The 8,042-nt window shown below is 37.4% G+C and overlaps 1 pseudogene; it reads right to left on the reverse strand.

The window, feature by feature from the left end:
* Positions 1-1,202: 1,202 nt before the first annotated feature.
* On the reverse strand, positions 1,203-1,764 carry LOC105465692 (transcription factor BTF3 homolog 4 pseudogene; annotated as a pseudogene).
* Between the last annotated feature and the right edge of the window lie 6,278 nt (positions 1,765-8,042).

Here is an 8,042-nt window from a genome sequence, read left to right on the forward strand (position 1 = left end):
AGAATAGATTCAATATACCCATGTTCACTGAAGCATTAGTCACAATAGCCTAAGGATGGATGCAACCCAAGTGTTCATTATTGGGTGGACAGGTAAACAAAATGTGGTATAGACATACAATGGAGTATTTTTCAACATTAAAAAGGAAGGAAATTTTGAGATGCTACAACATAGATGAACCTTGAGGACATTATGTTGAGTGAAATAAACCAGTCACACAAAGATTAATACCTTATGATTTCACCTACATGAGGTACCTAAAGCAGTCCAGCTGATAGAAATCAGAAGTAGCAAATTCATAGAAACAAAAAGTAGTATGGTGATGTCACAGGCTGGGAGGAGGAGGGGATGAGAAGTTGTTTAATGGGCATAGAGTTTCAGTTTTACAAGATAAAACACACTGCAGATTGGTTGCATAGCAATGTAGATGTACTGAACAGTATTAAACTATACATGTAAAATTGTTAAGATAGTAAATTTTGTTATGTATATTTTAACAACTTAAAAAACTGGTAGACTTAGAGAGAGGTAGGCATAGCCCCCCTTTGAAGAAAATAAAAGAAAGGTATTCATGCATACAACCTCCAAAGAGAAATAGACCAGGTTTGCTAAATGTGAAAGGAAGCAGAACAGATCTGGCAAAATGCTAGCTTTTCCTGTTGTCAGGTGAGGACACCCTGCTGGTGGAAGCACCAAACCCGGATCCCCTGCTGTCACTGCCCTGCCGTACCACCTACACATCTGCGAAAATGAACATTTAAAATATAATCCCACACATGTTCTGGAGGCAGGAGACTTAATCCTCTAGTTAATCATTGTTTTTGAAAAAGCTTTGGTCAGATAAAACATTTGTGCCCTTTTCTTTCTTCTTCTTTTTTTTGGTAAAGATTTTTTTATTTCTACTGGAGAAGGAGGAAGATAAATAGAACCACTTTCCAATTTACTCTCGCACTGTATACACACATACCCACACACATACATAAACATACATACACCAAAAATATCCCAAACAAAAAACAAAAACACCAATAATCAAAACCCAAAATACCCTCAAACTACACCAATATTTCATATTTTGAACAAAAAAATATCCTGGGAGGAAGTGCAAAATGCAAAATTAAATGACTGAAAAATGCTGAACAAACAGCATTATTAATATACAAAATAGTTATATTACTGAACTAGTAACAGGTGATGTTCTCCGTGTTTGTAAAACTTTGGAATCACACAGCTGATTTGTTAAATCTAGTCCATGCCAGCTTCCAAAAACCAAAATTTTAGTTAGCTTCATTCTTTGATGCCTCATCAAAATTTTCTACAAGATCTAGAACATCCTCCTCCTCATCATCAATGTCTTCTGGTTTTGGTGCTTTACTGTCCAAGACTTGCCATGGGAACTGTTCAGCTAACTTCCTAAGGATTGTTAAGATGTCAGCACCAAGCTGACTTAATATTCCAGGAAGCATTTCTGTGATTGGTTTGGCTTCTGTATGACCAGTAATTGCAAAGCTGTTAGCAGAAAGGGAAGCTTGGACTTGGGATTGTGGAAATGAATAACTGTCCTATCATCTTTAACCATGTTCACCTCTTCAATACGAGCTATATTATTCACAGCCAGGTTTTTTTTTTTTTTTTTGGAAGAGAATTCTGAAGCTTTTTGTCATTAGCTATAACTGTTCTATGTACCACCTTCTTTTCGCGAGCTGTACCCTTGCCTGCTATCTGGACCTGAACCTGAAGTTTGGCTAACTTTTCTTGATTCATGCTGTTGGTAAATGTGAAGCAGGAAGGGTCCTCCAATACCAGCACATGGCAAGAGCAAGATGGCTGCCTCATATTTTCTTTTAAACTATGAACAACACATACAATCATTTGAGTGATTTTCTGCAATATTAATTTTTCTATCTATACAAGGTGTCTGGTAAGTTTAGATTAAGTCCCTAGTCCCAGGGGGTTTTTCTTGAATTTAGAGACTATCATAACTTCTAATATGAATGACTTTGAATTAACGCAATGAAACTAACACAATGCTGAGCACACTGGCATTTTGCTTTAAAACTCAATAAACTTTACTTAAATCCAACCAGAATTACATTTATTTTTAACTAAATTCCTATCATGACTCTATATTTCCAAAAATTTCCTGTAGAACACCATTAACTTTGCTATTTAACTTTTGCACTCATTTTTAGTCCATTCAAAAGTTGGACACGATAATTAATTAGGCTTTTTAGCACATTTTCTGAAAGCATGTAATGAATTCATGAAACACAAGGATTAAAATATTTTGAGCTAAAATATTTTTAAAGGCTGTTTTTAAGACTTTGACCTTCGTATCAGGCTTGGCAGAAATGTTCTAATGTCACAGCTGACTGTTAGGTTTTAAGAGTCTACCTAATCACGCGTTAATAAATGGAAGGCTAGATCAGTTTTTCTAGGCTCAATTAAAGTCATCTCATCAATACCTACATGTTGAGAGTCCCTGAGGTAGGAGAAGGAAGCATGTAGGAATGTTGGATAAAACCTAGATATTATAATCAGGAACAAAAATTGTAAAATTCACCACCACAAATAAAGTCAACAAAAAGGCAATAAAATGTTTTCTAGGGATAAGTCATTCACTAGTTCACTCATTCCCCATCTTCACCCACTGAGGGTGTCATGAGTCATGACACTCAATACTCCACCCAGATATCTTTCCCTGTCATGAATGTGGAACAATTTTCCTCTGAGACCATTTTTCCTCCTAGATTGTTTGCCATATTCTGTTTCATATTCCTGCTTTGTACTGTCTTATGTTCCTCTTGTATCATCCATAGGACACGACACAAAAACTTGCAAATAAGATGCTTAAAATATATTTGTTGGATTCAGTTTGTGTGTAGAACTGAAATTTTTGACTGTTTGCTGTACTAATAAGACTACATAACCATTGCTAGACTGAAAACACATCTGTGATTATTTTTATTGACAATTACAGTTGTCACTCGGTGTCTGTGGGAAATTGGTTCCAGGACCTCCCATGGATACCAAAATCTACAGATGCTCAAGTCCCTGATAGAAAATGGTGTGGTATTTATGTAAAACCTACACACGTCCTCCCATGTACTTTAAGTCATTTCTAGATAACTTATAATACTTAATATAATGTAAATGCTATGTAAAACCTGTTTTTAAAAATTGTATTATCTTCTTTATTTAATTTTTATTTTTTGAAATGTTTTTGATCCAAGGTTGGTTGAATTTGGATATATGAAATCAATTTATAGAGAGGGCTAACAGTACTTAAAAATTTTGTTTCCAGAAAATAAAGTCATGCAAAAACTGTTCACAAATTTAATATTCAGGAAGGTTGGCCAAACCATCTGGATTGCAAAGCAATAACCATTTAGGAAGTGGATTCATTTACAAAAATAAAAGAGAGAGAGAGAGGAAGGTTCCAGCCTAGGGTGTGTCTATGAGCAAAGCAAAGTAAAGCAAAGCAAAGAGAAGCTAAGCTAAGCCTGGATTTGTGAAAACTAAAGGATGCACAGTCTTCTATATTGCTATAGCAAATTTCTGGTCCTAAAGAGAATTGTCAGTTTTACCAGTAATTGTGAGAAAACAGACATTCTTATAAATTACTGCTGGGAGAATAAATGGTACAAACTTTAAGCCAGACAATTTGATTTTATATACCAAAATTACAAGCGCATATCCCCCTCAAACAGTATGTTTGTTTCTAAGAACTTATCCTACAGATATACTCACTCACGTGCAGAACGACATACACAAAGCTCCTCATTGCTTTGTTGTTTTGAATAGCAAATGTTGGAAATAGTCTAAATGTTCAGCAGTGGGGGATCAGTTAATATGCATGTATGCTAGAATATCACGCAACTCTTAAAAAGAAGTGAGGACTGTATTAAATATTGAGCTCCAAGTTTTATTGTTAAGTAAGCAAACAAATAAAATCACCAAGTGCAGAATAGTATGCATTGTATGCTACTATTTGAGTAAAAAGAAAGACAGAGAAGACGTATCAGAATTTGTTTGATTACGCATAAAATATTTCTGAAAGAAAACACAAGAAATTGGGTGCATTGACTACCTCTGGAGAGGAGAGGCTGAGTGGCTAGTAAACAGATGAAGGAGAGAGACATTTACTCTATTAATTTAAAAACTAATGTATTGAAGTAGAATCCACATAATGTAGAATTAACCATTTTAAAGTGAACAATTCAGGGGCATTTAGTATGTTCACAGTAGGTGCAATCACCAACTCTATCTAGTTCCAAAACATTTCCATCACACCAAAATAAATCTCCTTACTCATTAATTGGTTTCTAACCATTTGCCTCTCCCCCAGCTTCTGGCCATCACCCATTCTTATTCTGTCTCTATGGATTTATCCGTTCAGGACAATTAATATAAATAAATACTATTATATGTGACCATTTGTATCTGGTTTCTTTCACTTAGCACGTTTTTGAGACTATTTAGTTATTTTTGTGTGTATTTTTGAAAAGTGAACTATGTTGAAGTATTTCATAGGCAAAAACTGAAAAATTGAAAGTAAAACTTTTCTTGCTGAACACCCCAGGAGCTAAAGTAAAGGAGACCTCCAGCCTATTTCAGAAGTGGACATTCTAAACAGGACTTATGAAGGATGAGAAGAATACCCTTTCCCTAAGCAACATGTCCTAATCCTTTTTCGGTCTGAGCCTTTCTTATCACCATAACAATACACACTGCGGGAGAAGGGGCAGATTTGGAGAATTCAGTTTTGCCTTGAGTGACTTTTGCCATTAACTTGCAGATATTTGTCATGAGCAACGCACTTTTGTTATTTTATTGTGAATCTCAATAGCTTGTGAAACTGTCTAAGCCAAGGGCCCCTTCTTCCCTTGGTACCAATGCCATTTCTTGGTTCCACCACCTTGCATGTAACATAGTAGATGGGAAAAATAGCGCCATTATATAGATCCCACCTAGCAAACCATGGAGGGCCCAGAGAAAGGAATTTCTGTCATAGATAAGGAAATGTGGAAGTCTAGAACAATTCTGAAAAAAATTGTAACTGAATACCTTTCACTCTAAGCTTTGTCATTTAAGTGGGTATTGCAGAATAATTTCTCAATTCCAATTTCAGACCTTTTAAATATCTGAAACATTGGAATGGGAAAACACTTAGAAGTCAACCAGACTGACCTGTTAGTCACTCATATAGGAACGTGCTCTAATAAGGACAGTTGACCATTGTGCAAATGCTTATATGCTTCTGTGACAAGGAGTTCACAACTCACAAGTTATTGCACTAGTTTGATAGAATGTCAGCCTGGAGTAACCAACTCATGCCACTTTGCCTGGAATTTTCTTGGTTTTAGCATTGGAAGTTTCATGTGCTGCGAAAACCTTCAGTATGGAGCAAACCAGAAAGGCTGGTCCTGTTCCAGCCAAGAGCAATGATGGCAGGGAAGGCATCGTGGAGGAGCGAGGCAGTAAAGGATGGACTGCATTTCCAAAGTCAAGGAGAGATCACGAAAAGGACATTAAACTCTGCATTTCCTCAGCCCACACAGCATGACCGCTGATCAGTGTCTAATTTCTATGTATCATGCATATTTCCATCATATTTTTGGATCTCTAGTTTGGACAATAGTTGTTAGGCAACAGCGAGCCACTGACATTTGTTAACAGGGTTGCAACAAGATCAAAAATGTCTTTTAGGAATATTTATCTTGCAATGTGTGCAATTATTATGAGAATGCTTAGGGTCAACAAAACCAGTGAGGAGGCTGTGGATTGCAGCAGTTCAGCTACGAGAGAGAGACCTGAAGTGGGGATGCTGGCTGGGATAAGGCAGATGAAGAGATGCAGGAGAAAAACAAGTAGGAAACGGTTGCTGTTGGACTGAGGATAGGAAAGAGAGGGAGAAATTTCGACCACCTAAGGCAGTGCTTCTTGAGACTAAATGCAGATTAGAACCATCTGGGAAAGACTTTGCCTTTAATGCTGATATCTGAGCCCCCTTCCTAAGATCATCATGATTTCACCCATTTGTAGGGACCCAGATAAGGGCAATTTAAAAATGCTCCCCAGGTGATTCTACTGTGGAGGAAGAGTGGCTTTTTTTTTTTTTTTTTTTTTTTTTTTTTTTTTTTTTTTTTTTTTTTGAGATGGAGTCTTGCTCTGTCACCAGGCTGGAGTACAATGGTGTGATCTTGGCTCACCACAACCTCTGCCTCCTGAGTTCAAGAGATTCTCCTGCCTCAGCCTCCCGAGTAGCTGGGATTACAGGTATGAGCCACCACACCCTGCTAATTTTGTATTTTTAGTAGAGACGGGGTTTCTCCATGTTGGTCAGGCTGGTCTCGAACTCCTGACCTCAGGTCTCGAACTCCTGACCTCAGGTGATCTGCCCGCCTCGTCCTCCCAAAGTGCTAGGATTACAGGCATGAGCCATGGAGCCTGGCCTAAGAGTGGCTATTTGAAATGTCTAGGGTCTGAGACTCTCCCGCCCCTCCTTCAAAATTATCTAGTCATTGAACATTTGAAATGAACCAATCAGTTTATATGCATCGTCACATAGAATTTCTCCTCTTAACCATCCCATAAGGTGTGATTTTATTCTCATCTTACAAGTGATGGAACTGAGGCTTGAAGAGACTCACTGAGTGAGGTTAAGAGCCTGAATCAACCCCCATCACTCTCCCTTTAACCATCAATGTCTGTTTGTTCTGAGAGCCTAAGGCAGTTCACAAAGGAAGGGAAAGTTCACTTTTTGACCTTTCTCAACATCAGAACAAGGGGCAGGACCGAGCCTCTCAATTACCAGGAGATATTTGATACATTTTTCATATTCAAGCTTCAACAAAGAAGCCTCAGACCACACAGCAAAAAGCATTAATGACTTTCCATTGAGGTGGGTAAAAAAGATTTTTTTCTAGATGATTCCTCTACTACATGTGAGATCAGTAACACGAGAGAGATAATAAATATTATAGATTCTAAAAGAACGTTATAATGAAAATTTTAACTCTTTTATAGGCTATTTTTTGGAGAACGAATTTCTCCTTATAATATGCAATGGTCCATGAATATTAAATATTCACATTTCTATTTTTGAAATGACAACAAAGTTATTAGAGTTTCATTGCTTCTGCTGAAATGTAGTTTTGTATCCAAAGGTACTTCAAAACACTAGACGAGGCCAAGGCGGGTGGATAACCTCAGGTCAGGAGTTCGAGACCAGCCTGACCAACATGGTGAAACCCTGTATCTACTAAAAAAATACAAAAATTACCCAGGCGTGGTGGTGGGCGACTATTATCCCAGCTACTCGGGAGTCTGAGGCAGGAGAATCGCTTGAACCTGGGAGGCAGAGGTTGTAGTGAACCAAGATTGTGCCACTGCACTCCAGCCTGGGCAACACAACGAGACTCTATCTCAAATGAAATAAAATAAAATAAAATAAGATGGGAACATAATTCGAAAAATATACATCACTGCTAAGTAATTTTCACGAGTCAAGAATCCAAGAAGTCCCAAGTCTTAAATTTCTCTTTGTTGTCCTTTGTAAAATACAGAGAAAATTTCTGAAGGCAATTTCTCTACCCAGATAATAGTATTCCATTTTACTTTCAACATTTTCTGTTAAGCCACATGGTTCTTCAACATTCCAGGTTCTAAGGTTCTGCTAATTAGTATTGATGCTTCTGGTAAGAACTAGTGCAAAACTCTGAAATCTGCTCCATTCCCTTGGCAGCTACGTCAGATAATCATCTGTATATTTCCTTTCCAAAGCAAACAATTCCAGTTTGGCTTTTCCAACTTTCCTCTTCCTTTTTCTATGACAACTTCCTTTTTGGAAACTTCAGGAACCCTAATTAACCCATGGAGGCATTGCAATATTAATATAAGGCAAATATAAAAAATAAACAACCACCTCAAGAAGACAAAAGCAAACTCCAGTGCCGTCCACTTTGTGTGTACAGAAGAAATTATCCTGCTCCTCCTTATAAATAAGGGGTTTGCAATGTGTCGTTCCTTTTCTGTAGGGA

This window comes from Macaca nemestrina, chromosome 5 (genome assembly GCF_043159975.1).
Source record: "Macaca nemestrina isolate mMacNem1 chromosome 5, mMacNem.hap1, whole genome shotgun sequence".
NCBI classification, from domain to species: domain Eukaryota; kingdom Metazoa; phylum Chordata; class Mammalia; order Primates; family Cercopithecidae; genus Macaca; species Macaca nemestrina.